The sequence below is a fragment of the Tursiops truncatus genome, chromosome 11 (assembly GCF_011762595.2).
Source record: "Tursiops truncatus isolate mTurTru1 chromosome 11, mTurTru1.mat.Y, whole genome shotgun sequence".
Classification (NCBI taxonomy): Eukaryota; Metazoa; Chordata; class Mammalia; order Artiodactyla; family Delphinidae; genus Tursiops; species Tursiops truncatus.
The window spans coordinates 82,186,198-82,205,907 of NC_047044.1; the positions used below are offsets into that span (position 1 = coordinate 82,186,198).

Genomic DNA, 19,710 nt, shown 5'->3' on the forward strand with positions numbered 1-19,710 from the left:
CAGCGCCAATGCCCAAAAGAGACAATATTTCTCCTGGTTACACACATTAAAATAATGCCAACCAGGGTAATTTGGAAGTGAATCATGTATCATATACATACTGCTATGGACCAAATTATGTACCACTAAAATTCATATGCTGAAGTCCAAATTACCAGTGTGATGGTATTTGGTGATGGGACCTTTGAGAGGTAACTGCATTTAGATGAGGTCATGGGGTGGGGCCCTAATCTGATAGGATTAGTGTTCTTTAAGAAAGTGACACCAGAGAGCTTGCTGCCTCTTTTTCCACCATGTGTGGACACAGCAAGAAGGTAGCCATCTGCAAGCCAGGAAAAGGGCCCTCACCAGGAACAGAATTGGCTGGTACTTTGACTTTGGATTTCCCAGCCTCCAGAACTGTGAGAATTAGCCTTCTGTGGTTTACGCCTCCAAGTCTATGGTATTTTTTATGACAGCCCAAGCTGACAAATACAAATTTTGGCACCAAGAAGTGGGATACTGCTGTAACAAATACCTAAAAATGTAGAAGCAGCTCTGGAACTGGAGAGTGGGTAGAGGCTGGAAGAGTTTTGAGGTGCATGCTAGAAGTATGGACGTTAAACGTGATTCCGATGAGAGCTCAGATAGAAGAGAGTAGAGATGGAGAGAAAGTTTTCATCTTCTTAGAGAAGACATAAATAATCATGAACAAAATGTTGGTGGAAATATGGATATTAAAGGCCATTCTAGTGAGGTCTCAGAAGGAATGAGGAATAGGTTATTGGAAACTGGAGGAAAAGGGACACTTGTTTTAATGTGGCAAAGAACTTGACTGAACTGCGTTTTATGTTTTGTGGCAGGAAGAATTTATAAGCAATGAAATTGGATATTTAGCCAAGGAGGTTTCTAAGCAAAGTGTTGAAAGAGCAGCGTGGTTCCCCCGGCTGCTTACAGTAAAATGCAAAAGGAAGGCAATGAATTGAAGAAGGAATTGTTAAACAAAAAGGAACTTAAGAGATTTAGAAATTTCTCAGTCTACTCATATAGCAAAAAAAAAAAAAAAAAAAGAGAGAGAAAGCTCGTTCTGAACGGAACACTAAGGGTATGGCTCAATAACCATTAGATAAAAACATCAGGGGTGGGCTTCCCCGGTGGCGCAGTGGTTGAGAGTCTGCCTGCTGATGCAGGGGACACGGGTTCGTGCCCCAGTCCGGGAGGATCCCACGTGCCGTGGAGCGGCTGGGCCAGTGAGCCATGGCTGCTGGACCTGCGCGTCCGGAGCCTGTGCTCCGCAGTGGGAGAGGCCACAACAGTGAGAGGCCCGCGTACCGCAAAAAAAAAAAAAAAAAAAGATCAGGGGTGAGACTCATGGATTTAATCAGCCATCTCAGCAGAAGCCAGGAATAGAGATGGGATCACTGACAAGTGGGACTGAAGGAAACAGGAAAACGTGGGACAGAATGAAGGAAGACTATTGGACTGCTTAGATCCAACAGGAACGGATCATGAGCTATTTGGCTGAGAATATATACTCTTCTTAAAGAAAAGGAAAAAATAATGCCAAAGGTGATTCAGATCATTGGGGTTGCCTCCTCAGTTTCAAAGGCTGGGGCTACCACCTTGGTTTCAACCAGCCAGATGGTCTCTGCCTGAAGCCTCAGAGGTGGGGCCACCCTGCAGAGCCATGGGATTAGGGGTACCTGGAGCCTTGGGAGCAGACCTTGCCCAGGAGAGCCTGATGGGTGGGACCACCATGCCAGTGGGTCCATAAGGCAGGACCCTGCCCCTGTGGATCTGGAAGGAGGACATTCAGTCAAAGAGGAGCCTTAAGATTTACTGGAATTTGTCTTTCTAGGTTTTGGACTCGCTTGGGATGCATCATCCCTTCTTTCTTTTCTATTTCTCTATTTTGGTATGGGAATGTCTAGCCTATCCCCATCCCACCATTTTATTTTGGAAGCACGTAACTTGTCTGATTTCACAGGTTTATAGCTGGAGAGGGATTTTTGCCTCAGGATGAATTATATCTCAAATCTCACCAATTTAGATATTTAAATGAGACTTAGACTTTAGAGTGGATGCTAGAGTTAGAATTTTGGGGGCTGTTTGAATGATATGAATGTATTCGGCATGCAATAAGGACATGCATTTTGGAGGGCCAGAGGCAGAATGCTATGGACTGAACTGTGTCCCTATAAAATTCCTATGTTGAAGCCCTAACCCCCAAGTGTGATGGTATTTGAAGATGGGACCTTTGGGACCCTAGGGTTAAATAAGGTCATGAGGGTGGGACCCAAATCTGCTAGAACTAGTGTCCTTATAAGAAGACACACCAGAGCTTGCTACCTCCCTCCCCACCATGTGAGGACACAGCGAGAAGGCAGCTCTCTGCAAGCAAGGAAGAAGGCTCTCATCAGGAACTGAATTGGCCAGCACCTTGATTTTGAACTTTCTAGTCTCCAGAGCTGTGAGAATTACATTTCTGTTGTTTAAGCCTCCCAATCTATGGTATTTTGTTATGTCAGCCCACAAAGACTAATACACGTATTAACATGCACCATACACATACACAATGATTCATAATTGCATTCACCCTACAGAAATAACAAGAAGGCATAAAGCTATGTGTAGAAGAATGTTCATTGTAGCAATCTGTAATAGCAAAATAAAGAAACAGCATTGTATTAGTTTCCTAGGGTTGCTGTAACAATGTATCACAAACTGAATGGCTTAAAAGAACAAATGTGTTATCTCACAGTTCTAGAAGTTAGAAGTCTGATATCAAGATGTCAGCAGGACCATGCTCCCCCTGAAATTTGTGGGAATCCTTCCTTTACTCTTCCTAGCTTCTGGTGATTTGCTAGTAATCTCTGGCATTCCTTGGCTTGTAGATGCAGCACTCCCATCCTCTGTTTTTACATGGAGAATATATGTCTTCATATCATCTTCCTTCTGTACATGTCTGTCTCTGGGTCCAAATTTCCTCTTTTTATAAGGACACCAGTCACATTGGATTAGGGCCCATCCTAATGACCTCATTTTAATTTGATTACCTCTGTAAAGACTCTGTTTAGAAATAAGGTCACATTCTCAGGTACTGGGCTTTAGGACTTCAACATATCTTTTTGGGGAGAGAGGGGAAAGGACGGTGCCATTCAATCCATAACAAACATAAATGTCTATTAACAGGGGAATGGAATTCTACATCCCTACAACGGATAACCATACAGTCTTTAAGGAGGGGGGGAGGGGGAGAGAGAGAGAGAGAGAGAGAGATGTACTGACCTGGAAAGCTGTCTGAGCTATATTATCAAATGGAAAAGGTAAGCATTTCAGACCAGTATGTATAACATGGTCTAAAAGACCATGGAGTCCTTATCTGAAATCTGGATTTTGTCTTGACATACCATTTGGAAAAAGTGCACCAAAATGTTTAATGGTAGTTAAATAGAAGAAAAGTAAGGGAAGTACTTACACTTTTTACAATTATACTTTTTAAGATAATTGTAGGTTCACATGCCGTTGCAATAAATAATACAGAGATCACGCGTACTCTTTACCCAGGTTTCCCCACTGGTAATGTCTCACAAAAACATAGTACAATATCACAACCAGGATGTTAATATTGACATAGTCAAAACACAGATTATTTGCATCACCATAAGCATCCCTCAAATTGCCCTTTTATAGCCACACCCACTTTTCTCCCACCCCTATATCCTCCTTAACCTTTGGCAACCACTAATCTTTTTTCCATATCTATACTTTTGTCCTTTCAAGAATGTTACATAAATAGAATCCCACAGTAAGTAACCTTTTGGGATTAAGCTTTTTTTCACTCACATAATTCTCTGGGTATTCATCTAGGTTGTTGCATATATCAGTAGTTCATTCCTTTTTACTTCTGAGCAGTATTCCATTGTACCACAGTTTATTTAACTATTCACTTGTGGAAAGACATCTAAATTATCTCCAGATTTTGTTACAAATAAAGCTACTATAAACATTTGTCTACAGGTTTTTGTGTGAACAAAAGTATTTACTTCTCTGGGATAAATGCCCAGGAGTATAATGTCTGGGTCATCCAGTTATTGCATGTTTCATTTTTTTAGAAACTGCCATACTGTTTTCCAGAGTAACTATACCACCTTTACATTTCAACCAACAATGTATGAGGGACTCAGTTACTCAGCATTTCCTCCAGTGGTTGCCATTTTCTAGTTTTTATTTTATCCGTTCAGATAGGTATGTAACAATATACCATTGTGGCTTAAATTTGCATTTCCATAATGGCAAATGATGTTGAACATTTCTTCATGAGCTTATTGACCATCTGTATATACTATTCAGTGAGCTGTCTCTTCATATATTTTTGGAGTGTTTTGTTTTTTTACTGTTGGCTTTTTAGGTTTCTCTGTATATTCTAGTTACTAGTCCTTTTTTTGGATATGTGTTCTGCAAATATTTCTCATATTTACAACTTATCTTTTCATTCTCTTAACAGGGTCTTCTGCAGGGCAAATTTTTAAATTTTGGTGAGGTATAATTTATCAATTTTTTCCTTTTATGAATTTTACTTATGATTTCAAGTCTAAGAACTCTTTGCCTAACAAACAGTTAAGAGCTAAGAACTCTTTGCTCCCAAAGATTTTGTCCTATTTTTTTCTAAAAAAATTTACTGTTTTACATTTGGCATTTAATTCTGTGGCCCTTTATGACCTAATTTTTGTATAAGGTGTGATCAAGGCTTTTTTTTTTTTTTTTGCCTATGGATGTCCCACTGTCCTACCACCACTTGTTGAGAAGGTTGTTTTTCCTTAATCAAATTGCTTTTGCACTTTTATCAAAAATCAATTGGGCATATTTGTGTGATTGAGGCAGTTTCTAGGTCCCCTATTCTGTCCCACTGATCCATGTGTCTATCCCTCCAGAGAGTCTTGATTACTGCAGGTACATCATAAGTCTTGAAATTAGGTAGATGGATTCCCCCCCACCTTTATTCTTCTTTTTCAAAATTGTTTTAACTATGCTTATTTCTTTATCCTTCCATATACATTTTAGAAAAATCTTATACAAATCTACAAGAATTCTTGTAGGAATTGTTATATGAATTATGTTAAATCTGTATATCAATTTGGGATTTTTGTTTTGGGGGTTTTTATCAATGCTCTTCGGTGTTTCTGAGTTGCTGGCTTTTCAGCTCCAAGTCTAGGATATATGAAGCAAAGAGAAAATTCAGAATACTTACCACCATACTGGTCCTTGGGTTCCAAGGTCCCTAGTAAGCCTGCCTTCTTATCTCTACCTTTCAGATTCTTATATTTGTTTTACATATAATATCCAGGGGTTTTAGTTGTACATAGTGGGAGGAATAGGGAAATGTACATCTATACCATCTTCCTAGAAATGTAAGTTGTATTTTCATTTTTTTACTTTATATAATAATTTTTTTGTATATGGCCAAATGATTTTTGACGAGGGTGACAAGACTACACAATGGGGAAAGGTCAGTCTCTTCAAAAAATGGTTCTGTGGGGCTTCCCTGGTGGCGCAGTGGTTGAGAGTCCGCCTGCCAATGCAGGAGACACGGGTTCATGCCCCGGTCCAGGAAGATCCCACATGCCGTGGAGCGGCTGGGCCAGTGAGCCATGGCTACTGAGCCTGTGCGTCCGAAGCCTGTGCTCCGCAACGGGAGAGGCCACAACAGTGAGAGGCCCGCGTATCGCCAAAAAAAAAAAAAAAAAAAAAAAAAAAAACGCTTCTGTGAAAAATGGATATCCACATGCAAAACAGTGAACTTGGACCCTTGCCTTATACCATATACAAAAATTAACTCAAAATGGATTAGAGACTTCAATGTAAGATCTAAAATTATACAACTCTTAGAAAAAGCTTTAGCACCTTGGACTTGACAATCAAAAGCATGGCAACAAAAGCAAAAATAGACGAATGGGACTATAGCAAACCTTAAACGTCTGCATATTAAAAAAAAACAATCAGCAGAGGAAAAAGGCAATCTATGGAATGGGAAAAAAATTTATAAATCATATACCTGATGCAGGATTAATATCCAAAATATATAAGGAACTTTTACAAATTAACAACAACAAATATCTCTATTTAAAAAGTGGACAAAGGACTTGAATAGACGATTCTCCAATTAAGATATACAAATGGCCAACAAACATATGAAAACATTACTAATCCTAAGAGAAATGCAAATTACAACCACAGTGAGATATCATCTCACATTCATTAGGGTGCCCACTATTCAAAGAACAGAAAATAACATTTTCATTGGAAGGATGCAGAAAAATTGGAACCCTTGTGCAGTACCGATGGGAATGTAAAACGTTGCAGGCATTATGGAAAACAGTATGGATGTTCATAAAAAAATTAAAAATATAATTATCATATGATCTAGCAATCGAACTTCTGGGTATATATCCAAAAGAATTCAAAGAAAAATGTCGAACAGATATTTGCATAAAAATGTTCATTGCAGTATTAATCACAGTAGCCAAGAATGTCCATTAACAGATGAATGGATAGAGAAAATGTGGTACATACATACAATGGGTATTATGTATTCTCTAAAAAGAAGGAAATTCTGTCACATTCTACAACATGGATGAACCTGGAGGACATTATGCAAAGCAAAGTGAGCTAGACACAAAAGGCCAAAATCGGTATGATTCAATTCATGTGAAGTGTCTAAAGTAGTCAAATTCATAGAAACAGAAAGTAGAATGATGGTGCCAGGGGCTAGGAGGGATAGGAAGTGGGCATTCGTGTTTAATGGGTACAGATGAAAGAGTTCTAGAGATCTGTCAAACAACAAAGTGAATATACTTAACACTACTGAACTGCACACTTTAAAATCTTTTTTTTTTTTTTTTTTTTGGCCAAGCAGCATACAGGATCTCAGTTCCCCAACTAGGGATCGAACTGGCTCCCCCTGCAGTGGAAGTATGGAAACTTAACCACTGGACTGCCAGGGAAGTCCCTCTCTTGAACTGCACACTTTAAAATGGTTAAGGTGGTAAAATTAAGGTTATGTGTTTTTTACCACAATAAAAAAAAAGAAGCAAAAATAATAATTACCCATAAGCACAGGCAACAAAAGCAAAATTAGACAGATAGGATTTCATCAAACTAAAAGGGCTCGGCACAGCAGAGAAAACAATCAACAGTGAAGAGACAACCTATGGAATGGGAAAACATATTTGCAAACCATATATCTGATAAGGGGGTAATACTCAAAATACAGAAGGAACTCAGCTCAATAGCAAGAAAACAAATAATCATGTTTTAAAATGGGCAAATGACTTGAATAGATATTTCTCAAAGAAGTCACACAAATGGACAACAGGTCTGTGAACAGGCGCTCAGCATTATGAATCATCAGGGAGAGAGTGAGAGGGAGGAGAAAACAGGAAAGGAAAAGAAGGGAAGGGAAGGAAGCAATTGTATCACCTTATTATAATGTGTGATACTTAATAGCTGAGAGTTTTACAATTAATTAATAAAAGAAAACTAAGCAAGCAACAAAAAAGACAATCATGAATGCCAGGGAAAACAAAAAGTTGCTCAAAGAAGGAACATAATCCCCTACATGGCTCAATTGCAAGTAATCTTTACACAGTCCTAATATTATCAACACTGAATATCATCTAACCAAAAATTATGGTAAAATCATATTAATATGATAAGAAAGCTGAAATGGGAGTAAAGTATTGGCTGTAAGTGAGCTAAATCCTCACCTTCCACAGTAGGAAGTCAATTGGTAATATTAAACATTTATTAAAAATCAAGAAATAACAGTATAAGCAGGTTATTCCAATTGTAGAAGTAAATACTAGAAGCTCTAAGAAAATGCTTGCCTCTGGGGAACTGGAATCAGATGTAGGGAGAGAGAGAGATTAAAATCATTTTTAAAAGACTATCACTATTAAATCTTTTTTAAAGTTTTAATTCTTGCTTTTATTATATGAAATCTCAATTCAGAGAATTGGGTTAACTTATTTTAAAATCTCTTCAGTGGGAGTAATTATTATATATTCACATATCTAGTGCTTACGTCCGTTTAGCTTTCTGATCCTTAGATATTCTAGGCAATGTTACACAATTATCTATGTCAATATAAATATAATTTAAATTTAGGTGCCATTTTCCACCTTCACTCAAATTTAACTTCTATTCAGAAGGTATTCACAACAATTTACTTGACAAATTCTTATCCTAAATATCTAAAAAATTGCTGTCATCATTATAGTTATTCATTTTATAATTATTTATCTGTGGTAAATGGTCCTTGTATTGGCCCCCAAATCATGACGCAACATTTTCAGAGTGTTCCTCTATCATTTTTGCCTAAACCACAGAATGATTATTAAGAAGCACTTAAATAATAATCTGATTGAAGGTTTAACTAACCACCTGGTTCCTTAAATGAGTTTTGGAGATGTGCCATGGTTTTAAACTAGTGCTTCAGTCTGAGCTGTGATCTACTTTTAAAGACTGTATAAATCCTAGCGCATTGCAGGCACCTGAAAATGAATGAAAAAGTCAATTTATGTTCTGGTATCAAACAATTTGAATTTTAGAGTCTATTGTCACATAATGTGATTATATTTGTAAGTTCTTCTGAAAATCCAACAGTTATTCAAAATTTTAAAAATAGGCTTCCCTCTGTAACCTTGGCCAAATCACTTAATCTAAAAATGATGTAGTTTTCTCTTTTTTAAAATAGGAATAATAACCTCACATTGCTCTCTCTCATACTCTGTGCGTCTCACAGAGTGATAGTACATAAAATATTAAGGGCAGGAAGTTTCCTTCCCTTCCCCACTTCTGTTTTAAGGTATCACAAAATGATCACGAAGCAGAGAACAATCTCCCTAAGGATATTTATCTATGAAGGGAAAAATAGTAATATTATACTGGAAAAACCCAGTAAGATGACATTATCAACATTATGTGTCCCCTGAAATGATAAACAGAGAAAGATATAGGATCATTTCTGGGGTATTCTTGCCAAAAATGCAGAATCTCAATTTAATCTTAAGAAAAACCCAAATGAGAGGCATTCTCCAAAGTAATTGGCCAGTACTCATCAGCAATGTTGAGGTCATTAAAGAAAAAGACAGAATGAGAAAATGTCACTGATTGGAGAAGACTAGAGACAACTAAATTTAGTGTGGGATCCTGGAATAAAAACAGGACTTTAGGGGGAAGACTTGTGAAATTTGAATAAGTTTAGTTAATAGTATTGTTACAATAGTAGTTTCCTAGTTTTTATACTTATACAATAGTTATATAAGTATTGACCTTAGGGGGAGCCAAGTGAAGCATATACAGGAACTCCCTATCTTATATTTGCAACTTAAAAAAAAAATTATTTCCAAATAAAAAGTTTAAAAAGAAGTATCAGCGAACAAATTCTTAACATTCTTTTTTCCATTTTTTCTTTTTTGTTTTTGGAACGAGATCTCAATTGTTATGGACTAAATTTTCTTCCAAAATTTCTAGGTTGAAGCTCTAATCCCCAATGTAAATGGCATCTAGAGATGAGGCCTTTGAAGGATAATTACAATTAAATGAAGTCATGAGGGTGGGGCCCTAATCTGATAGGATTAGTGTCGTTAAAAGAAGAGAAAGAGGTGTCTCTCTCTTTCTCTCTGTCTGTCTCTCTATCTCCCCTCATCCCCCTTCCCAATCTCCACCACCCCCACCCCTAAGCATGCAGAAAAGAGGTCACAGCAAGATGACAGCCATTTACAAGCCACGAAGAAAGCTCTCACTAGAGCCCAACCTTACTGGCACCCTGATTGTGGCCTTCCAGCCTCCAGAACTGTGAGGAAACAGATGTCTGTTGTTTAAGCCACCCAGTCTATGGTATTTTGTTATGGCAGCTGGAGCTGACTCACACACCAATTAAGCTACTAAGTGCTGACATATACCAAAGTGCCTTTCACTGTAGTTCAAATCTAAAATAACGTTCTATAGATCTCAGCTATTTCCTAAAGTATTGCCTTTTATTGAATATAGCTGTGTTCCTACTAAATAATGGAGACTTATTTAGCTCTAAATTACCACTCTTAGGTCTGTCCTTGATAGATAACTGGCTGTTTTTCTCAATTTGTCCCCAAATCCATTCTCCATCCTGCTCTGTGCCCTAGAAGGGTGACCTCTGTGGTAGGAAACTCCTCACCCCTACCCCAGGCCCTTGCCCCCTGGCTTCTGGTTGGAGTGTTGATTCCTCCTGTTTATGTGTCTGCTCACCCCCTTCTGGCCATGGCTGGTCCTGCAACAACTATAGCTCTTGTTGGAGGCCACTTCCAAGATCACCACTCTCACCTGCTCTGATAACACCCTTTCCTCTCCTGCCCTCCAGATCTATGAAACTAATGGCTTCCTGCTGTTACCCCTGGGTATCTTAACATCCCTTGTTGAGTCCCTTAGTCCCTTAATACACCCACTCCTCTGTAAATAATTCTTTTAATAAACACATCTGTTTAAAAAATTCCACTGTTACGCAAGATGAATAAGTCTGGAGATCTAATGCACAGCAAGGTGACAATACTTAATAATACTGTATTAAATACTTGAAATTTGCTAAGAGACTTGATCTTAAGTGTTCTCACCACACAAAAAAATCATGACCTGATTTTTGACAATCATGACAATTGACTTGATTGTGGCAATCATTTCACAATGTATATGTATATCAAAACATCAGATTGCACACCTTCAATATATGCCAAATTTTTGTTAGTCATTTATATACCTCAATAAAGCTGGGGGGTAAAAAATCCCAGCTGAGTGTGCTGTCAGGATTCTGGCACAGATATGCCACTTAAAATCATTGAGGGGTTTTGATAGGCTTTCTTTTCTTTTTTTTTTCCCTAAAGAGTCACAAGTACTCCAAACTTTTGGTTCAAGTCACATAGAACAACATCATGAATAGCACTCATTGCACTATAGATAACATCATTTATTCTTATCATTATATAGTGATTTTGAGATAATCTTTTATGGAAATTTGAAGCTTCTCCTACCCTAAAGACATTTCCCTAAAGCTCTCTGGAGAAATATCCAGTTTTAGTGACAATCTCAGCTCCAAAACACAGCAAAAATGAAAATCCCTACTGAAAAAAATGAAAATATCTACCTAAACAGAGGGCTGTGTGTTCAGGGGTGTGGCGGACTTGGGTTCCTATCCTAGTTCCAGGAATTAATAATTGTATGATCTAGGGCTACTTATTCTCTCTGTGTCTCCGTTTCTTCATCTGTAAATTAGACAACAACCTACCTCAAAGAGATGTTACAAGGATTAAATGAGGTAATCTAAGGTTTGCTCTTAGCATAATGCCTTACACATAGTAAGTGCTCATTTTCCTTTTAATTTATTAAATAGGCCTGTTTTATCTATAGTTGATAAAGTATGACCCAAGAGGAAGCAATATTCAGCCTAAAGGATTGTTGAATTATTTACTCAAAGATTTAGTAGATCATGCAGTATTTGTCTTTCTCTGTCAGACTTATTTCTCTTAACATAAAACCTTCAAGGTCCATCCCTTTTGTCACAAACGGCAGGATTTCCTTCTTTTTACAGCTGGATAATATTCCAGTGTATATATACCACATTTTCTTTATCCATTCATCTATTGTTGGACACTTAGGGTATCTCCTTGTCTTGGCTAATGTGAATAATGCTGCAATGAACATGAGGATGCAGATAACTCTTCAACATAGTGACTTCACTTCATCTGCCAGAAGTGGGATTGCTGGATCATATGGTAGCTTTATTTTTACAGGAGGAATGGGGAGATGTTGGTCAAAGGGTACAGATTTTCATTTATAAGATGAGTAACTTCTGGGGATCTAATGTAAAGCCCGGTGACTGTAGTTAACAATACTGCATTGTATACTTAAAAGTTGATAAGAGAGGGCTTCCCTGGTGGCACAGTGGTTGGGAGTCCACCTGCCAATGCAGGGGACATGGGTTCAAGCCCTGGTCCGGGAAGATCCCACATGCCGCGGAGCAAGTAAGCCCAGAAGCCACAACTACTGAGCCTGAGTTCTACAGCCCATGAGCCACAACTACTGAGCTCGCATGCTACAACAATGGAAGCCTGCGCACCTAGAGCCCATGCTGCTCAACAAGAGAAGCCACCACAGTGAGAAGCCCGTGTGCCACAATGAAGAGTGGCCCTTGCTCACTGCAACTAGAGAAAGCCCATGCGCAGCAACGAAGACCCAATGCAGCCAAAAATAAATAAATAAAATTAATTAATTTAAAAATATATTTTAAAAACAATAATAATTTTTTAAGTTGATAAGAGAGTAAATAGACCTTAAATGTTCTCAACACACACACACACACACACACACACACACACACACACACAATGATAACTATGCAAGGTGATGGATCTGTTAATTAACCTTAATGTAATAATTTCACAACGTATACATATATCAAATCATCACATTGTACACCTTAAGCTTATACAATGTTATTTGTCAATTATGCAGGAATCCCTGTTTTCTGAAAGTTTGCTTCAAGCCACTTAGTTTTTACAAAAGACCTACATTAGTACCTGTTTTTGCCGACTGAAAGAAATCCAAAGAGGATTTTCACTTTTATGAAAAAAGGAGAAAAGCAAAAATAGCGATCAGTGTTTTTCAGTGAGCCATTGTAGAGGCCCAGGGCACCCAGGGCAGTGAGAGGGGCCCTGCCAATCTCCTTCCCTGGAACTACACTCAGCATCTCAGCATCAAGCCACCATAGCTTTGCACTGTGTCTGTGAGCATCTGTGCTTTGCCTCAATTTATTCTGTGCATCCATTAGCAAGATGTGTCCTAAGGTAATTGCTTCCTCGCTTTACACCATTTTGGCTTACGAAGGTTTCATAGGAAAGCTCTACTTTCGGATAGTGGAGGAAACCTGTATCTCAATAAAGCTGGGAAAAACAAAACAAAACAAAACAAAAAAGACTTGGTAGAGCTCACTAGCACAATACACAAGTGAGTCAATTATTTAGAAAATGGGAAACAGAGGGAAGTCTTTTTTCTCCTCAGAACTCCTATATACCCTTCCTTAATATGGGTAAATATCAAAGAGAACCTGGATATAATATGGGAAGTTGTTAGAGCATCTTGTTCTGCAAAGAGATAGGGGAAGCTGCTCAAGTATTTGGAGAAAATCCAACCCCAACTCATGTTTTGGTAGGGAGATGGAGACGGCAGAACAATCTTAAAAAACGTATTGACTGGGGCTTCCCTCGTGGCGCAGTGGTTGAGAATCTGCCTGCTAATGCAGGCGACACGGGTTCGAGCCCTGGTCTGGGAGGATCCCACATGCCGCGGAGCAACTAGGCCCGTGAGCCACAACTACTGAGCCTGCGCGTCTGGAGCCTGTGCTCCGCAACAAGAGAGGCCGCGATAGTGAGAGGCCCACACACCGCGATGAAGAGTGGCCCCCGCTTGCCACAACTAGAGAAAGCCCTTGCACAGAAACGAAGACCTAACACAGCAAAAATAAATAAATAAATTACTAAACTCCTACCCCCAACATCTTTAAAAAAAAAAAAAAAAAAAAGTATTGACTATTTTCCTTTTCTGAAACTCTCCTACTCCAGAATAAAAGGAAAATTGTTCAGGATATCCATTTTAATTTTTGATGGCCTTATTTTCAGATATTTATGGTAAAGAAAAATAATTCGTTTTCCCCTTTATTATAAAAGGAGTACTTACTTGTAATAAATTCAAAAATACTGACATGTATACAGTAAAAAATAGATAGTTGCCCTCTCAACACATACTTTTAAACTAAGAAGTCTCTCTTCTACTTCCAACTTTGATCCTTATGAGTGTATTGAAACACAAATCACAGCATGAACAAAGGGAATTGGAATGCATTACTTTAATATTAAATTAAAAGGTTAAGTTAAAAATTATTCAAAATAATTATATCTATATGAAAATTCAAGGGACTTCCCTGGTGGCGCTGTGGTTAAGAATCTGCCTGCCAAAGCAGGGGACACAGGTTTGAGCCCTGGTCCGGGAAGATCCCACATGCCGTGGAGCAACTAAGCCAGTGCGCCACAACTACTGAACCTGCACTCTAGAGCCCGCGAACTACTGAGCCCGCGTGCCACAACTACTGAAGCTCGCGTGCCTAGAGCCCACGCTCTGCAACAAGAGAAGCCACCGCAATGAGAAGCCCACGCACCGCAGCAAAGAATAGCCCCTGCTCGCCGCAACTAGAGAAAGCCCGCGTGCAGCAACAAAGAGCCAATGCAACCAAAAATAAAATAAATAAAATTTTTAAGAAAAGAAAATTCAATATTTATTCATTCATCAAAATGATGTTTCCATCACAGTCTTGGCCTAATTGAACTCTGGCTGCTCCTGGGAACACACCTCCCCACGGTCCTCTCACCTCCTTTTACTTTTTTATATTTATATAAACTGCCATTTCCAAACCATTTCTCCTCCTCTGTCTCAGAAACTCCATCCTTTATGAAGTTTCCAGCCCGCTTAACCAGCACTTGCCCCTCCTCACGCCGTCACCTACGATCCCTTCAGTTGCTTCAATGAGAAGCAGCACAGAGCTCGCTGTCTTCCTCTTCGCTCTGTCTCTGTCTCCATCTCCAATGACTGCATCACTCACGCGCTGCCCCATTCAACATCAGGTCCCTCAGCATCTTGATCTTTTTCTCTCCAATAGTCCTTTTATTTTCTTCCATTTAATCCCCTCAACTCTAAAGTCATAACTTCTCCTTATTATTACCAATCATTACATCACCTCCTAAAAAGTGATCTCAAACCTTTCCTCTCCTCCCAGTGCATTTCCTCTGGTACCCATTTCAAAAGTGCTTTTGTCTCACTGAGAATTCTGATCTACTAACCCTACAAGTGTTTCAATATCCATTATTCACTTTTTTGGCTTCACATCCCTCTTTCCATTTATTGTCTATTTCTCCCCAATAAAATGTAAGCTCCATGAGGACTTTTTCACCCTTATCTCTAGCGTCTGGAACAGAACCATGCCTGGGTAAAAGAAAGCACTCAATAAACACTAACTAAATGCATAAATGCCTTCTGTGGGCCAGGTGTTTGGCAAGGATAAAGAAACAAAAATAGCCTCTCCTCTCAACAAGTTTAAACGAATGTGTATTATGCATACGTATTAGTGCATATGCACACATATTTCAAGTATTTTTACTTGAACCAACTACTTATACTTAGCCTACCTAAAAAATAATTTTAGGGACTTCCCTGGTGGTCCAGTGGGTAAGACTCCGTGCTCCCAATGCAGGGGCCCTGAGTTTGATCCCTGGTCGGGGAACTAGACACCGCGTGCATGCTGCAACTAAGAAGCCTGCATGCTACAACTAAGAGAGTCCGCATGATGCAACTAAGACCCAGCGCTGCCAAAATAAATAATAAAGATAGTTTTACATTTTGTTATTCCAATGTCCTTATACTACGTTTGGGAAGTCTCTAACTAGCAAGAAAATCTTTGAACTTTCCAAACATATCTTTTAGGTGTAACAAGTAATAGTGTAAGGCATTTAGAACCCTAAAAATAATTAGCTGTTTTTTTAAATCCATCTGATACAAATAATCTGTCAGTTCAACAAACACCAGAAAGTGACGATGTTAGCAATGCACAAAAGGGAACAGTATGCAGTTGTTAGGCGTTTCATATTATTCCCACCTCTAGCACCGATGAGAGTTCAAATGGCACCATTGTGCAAAACAGAAAGACATGTTTTTGCCATCGCCTGGAAAAATGCTGTAATAACTATACAAATCCACAATGACTACAAGCATGAATGGCTCCCACTAACGTTGCACAGTTCTACAGTTTAAAAATATTGGTTTAACCCATTATTTCCAAAACATTTGATCATGGAACTTTTCTTTTTCTTCATGCCATTCACACAGATCATGTGAAACTAACATTTTCTGATATATAATTTGGGAAGTATTGCTCTAGGATACCATAGAAAGTGATTAGTATTAAGCCTATGGCTTTCATCTTCAATTTTATATGTTTGCAATATTCTCTGAGGGTTTGACCTGGAGTCAGATGGACTCGGATTTGAACTCCAGCTCTGACACTAACTTTGAGCCAGTTACGTACCCTAAGGGTCAGTTACCTTCTTCGTAAAATGCAAATAGCAATAGGACTGCCCTTATAAAATAAGGGTTACAAGAGACCTTGGTTGGTCCCTGATATATACTAAATTCTCATTAAATCGTAATTCTACTAATAATATTCTTTAGGCCATCTGATGTACAGGGCAAAATTACATAAGGGGGGGTGTATTTAAATGAGGAAGTGTAACTGTGAAGGAGTAATTTAAAAAGATGAAAGTCAACTAGATTTTTGTTATAAAATCATTTTTACCAAAACAAAAGTATTTTTGGATTACAAGCAGAATTTATGAGCTCCTCAATAGACAGTGTATACAAAACTCGAGTCCTATTTTAATACAGAAAGAAAACCACTTTTGCCAATAGTGAATATACATACTCCCATATTCACATGCTATGGGTCATATAATCTCCCTGTCAAGCAAGGACATTGGTAACACAGTTTAGAGACTACCCCTTGGTCAATGGACTGAGAAGCCAGCATTGCAGTCCACTGCAAATTAATTAATTTATTAATCACCCCAGGATCTCAGGGATGTGTTGACCTAACTGCAATGAAGTTGGGCCAATTCATAAGCCTTTTGTCATGTATCCAGTCTGCCCCCTAGCTTGACATGTTTATCAACCATGTGTGCACAGTAGAATGTGGATAGAACAATTTGTAATTACCACTAAATAAATGGGGGGAAATAGACAAACAATTGCCAGGCGTATTCCCATGGCAGCAACTTCCAACATTTATTTTCCACCTTTAGAAATGGCTTGAGATGTGGTGATCGTATGAGCATCCATGTGAAAAAGATGCTGTTCCTGCACCCTTAACTGGGAGAAGGGAGCCCAATTCACAGAGCATCTGGAACACTTGACTTCTGTGAGAGTACTGGGCTGCTCACCCCCGGCTTATACAAGGACAGAGTCTCTCTCTAGTCCTGGAGACTACTTTTTCTAAGTACATTTCTCAGCATAATAATGGTCTCTATTTCCATTTCTGCCTCTGCTACTGAGAGACAATTGAGAACCACAGACTAATTCATGATCATTATCTGTATGTTTCTATAAAGAGTGGTAAAATGCTTATTGTGAGGAACGCAGCTGAAATGCCCATATTAGCATTTACAGCAGGAGATATACACCTCCCTTAGCTCTTCATTTGTGGTTTACCAGTTATCCTCTTACCTCCTAGTGACTCAAAGCTGTACCAGCAGCTAACCTCTGAATGTAGCTCCTTCCTCCTCAAGATGAGCAGCTCTAAAAAATGAGAACCAATGGAAGTAGCAGTCAAGATGTGCAGTTTTCAATTTACACAGTTACTTGGGACTTTTTAAAATCTGTTTTCATCTGAGCATATTAATACAGACAACAAAGAAATGAATTAGTAAAAGAAATGTAACATTAGAAAAAAAACTTAAGGAAAAAGAAAATACTGTGAAAGTATAATAAATTAATACTATAATAAAATGACAGTCTTTATGGTGAAGAGGCGATAACCAAAAAGTCAGCGATTATAGGTGCATTTATACTTGGCCTGGGACATCAGAAACACTAATTAAGACAGAGGGAAACAAGCAGAGAAGCAAAACGCTGATGTAAGATGATCGCAAGTAGTCTGTGCTCAAATCAGTCCATTTTAATGATTCATATGACACAGCGCTAAAATTACTGGAAAAAGTATTTCGATGATTAAAGCGTTTTTTTTTTACTTTGGTATCTGTTAACGCAGAGAATAACGACTGTAAAACAGGTCTATCTTCTGTTTTAGTATTGGTTTTAAAGCATAAACTGGTATGAATTACTATGGAAATGAAAATGGTATTTAAGGTAGTATTCACAACTGAATTATTCTGCTAGCTTAGAAGTAATGATTAAAATGGCTAGAATTACAAAGTGACTTACAAAAAAGATATTAGTGAAAAATACCTTAAAGTTCACCTTGCCAGCTTTGCGATGGGCATACCCCCAAGTGTTTCACTTTTCAGGAGCGTTGCCCATAAACTATTCGGCAGCAGAGGGCGCTCTTCTGTCAAAATCCGAAGTTCTTTTTTAAAACCTTTTAGAGCCGCATACTCGCTAGCGTCCAAATAACAGTAGTTAAGTGTCAAAAAATGAGTCCGTATGAGCTTTGAGTTTTATTTAAGGGAGAAGGATATCGAAGTAGAACATTTATGAAACATAACTGAATGAGACCTTAGATTTTTTAGCAAAAAAAAAAAAAATCTTCTAAATGATGTATTTGTGTGATTCACGCCACTATTTTCTGAGGACCGACTAGGTGTAAGACACCAACATATACTTTCAGCGTCATCCCCGGATATTGTTACGGGAATGCTTGTAACCTTAGCATGTGTTGTGTGCGCTTTAAGGGGAGGACATTTTAAAACAAAACGAAGAAACTGGAAGTCATCGTATTTCTCATATTCAAAAGTAAGGAATTCACTATGTCACAGATTTTACCTAAAATGTTTGCAACAAACGGCAGATACAGTTCCTATTCTCAGTTTACCTTCTGTACAGATAAATGATTTTGTAACATCTGAATACTAATATAAAACAATATCTGCACATTTATCACCCGCGATCAATGCCATCCTCTCGACAGAATCCTGGGTGCCAATATACTCCGCAACATCGGGTTGCTTCCTGAATTTCAAAGCGTGGTCTTTTTCTCCCTCTCTGACACTCTCTGCCACCACCCGCCTTCCCAGAGCCAACCAGCTCAGGTCAGGGCCAAGTTGCTGAACATTTCCAGTCGCTACAAGAGATTCTCTTCCCCTATAGAACCACAGGGGGGAAACTTTCCGCATCGCCGCTTCATATTGGCTAATTGGTGCTTTTTTTAAAAGACTTAGCTTTAAACATCTTGCATTTTCCGAACACGCCTTGTTTCGTTTTCAAGCTAACGAGGTCTTACTTGTGATCGTGCAAAAGCCTTTTTTGAACACCCCAAGTCGCGAGTCATTGGACAGGCCTCTAGCTGCGTGTCCAGGTGTCACGTGGTGCCTTCGCAAGCCACCCAGAGCGTTTGCTCCGGTGAAACCCTGCAAACTTTCTTTTTCTTTCTGTGGGAAGCAAAAAGACCCAGTCTAAAAAGCGCCGGCCCTCGGCTTGCCAAAATTGATCCTCTGGGAGGCAGCCAGCGTCCCGGACGACCGGCTGCATGACTCAAGGCTCGAAAGGTTCCCGAGTTCAAGCCACTCTGGACGCCGCCGCCGCCGCCGCCGCCGCCGCCGCCGCCGCTTCGCACTCGTCTCCCGGCCCGCGCGGCCGCCACCCCGCTGTCCCCGCCCGCCGGCCCGCGCGCCCCGCGCCCCGCGCGCTCGCTGAGGGGGAGGGGCGCGCTCGGCCGCTGTCGCCGCCCGGTTGAGCAATCCGGCTATGCAAATAGCGGGGTTACGACAGCCAATCGGAGGCCGGCTTTGCCGTGACGCGCGCGCCGAGAGCCCGTAGTATTTATAGATCGTATTTAAAGAGCCCTTGGGAGTCTACCCGGGCTCAGCTGGGCGGCGGCGGCCGCTGCGGCTTCGGATGCAGCGGTGGCGCTGCAGTTGGCCCTGCGCG

The 19,710-nt window shown here is 39.5% G+C and overlaps 1 long non-coding RNA gene across 8 annotated transcripts in view; it reads right to left on the reverse strand.

The window, feature by feature from the left end:
- Nucleotides 1–19,434, reverse strand: part of LOC109550189 (uncharacterized) — a 169,453-nt gene extending 150,019 nt beyond the window's left edge. For 3 of the 8 annotated variants that reach the window (XR_012324493.1, XR_012324495.1, XR_012324494.1), the window contains exons 1-2: nt 18,073–19,432; nt 17,332–17,403 (exon numbers count right to left, since the gene is read on the reverse strand). This is a non-coding gene — a long non-coding RNA (uncharacterized lncRNA). Of the gene's footprint in view, nt 1–17,331; nt 17,404–18,072 lie in introns of all 8 variants that reach the window. The other 5 variants (XR_012324489.1, XR_012324491.1, XR_012324490.1 and 2 more) reach the window with 4 other exon arrangements.
- Between the last annotated feature and the right edge of the window lie 276 nt (nt 19,435–19,710).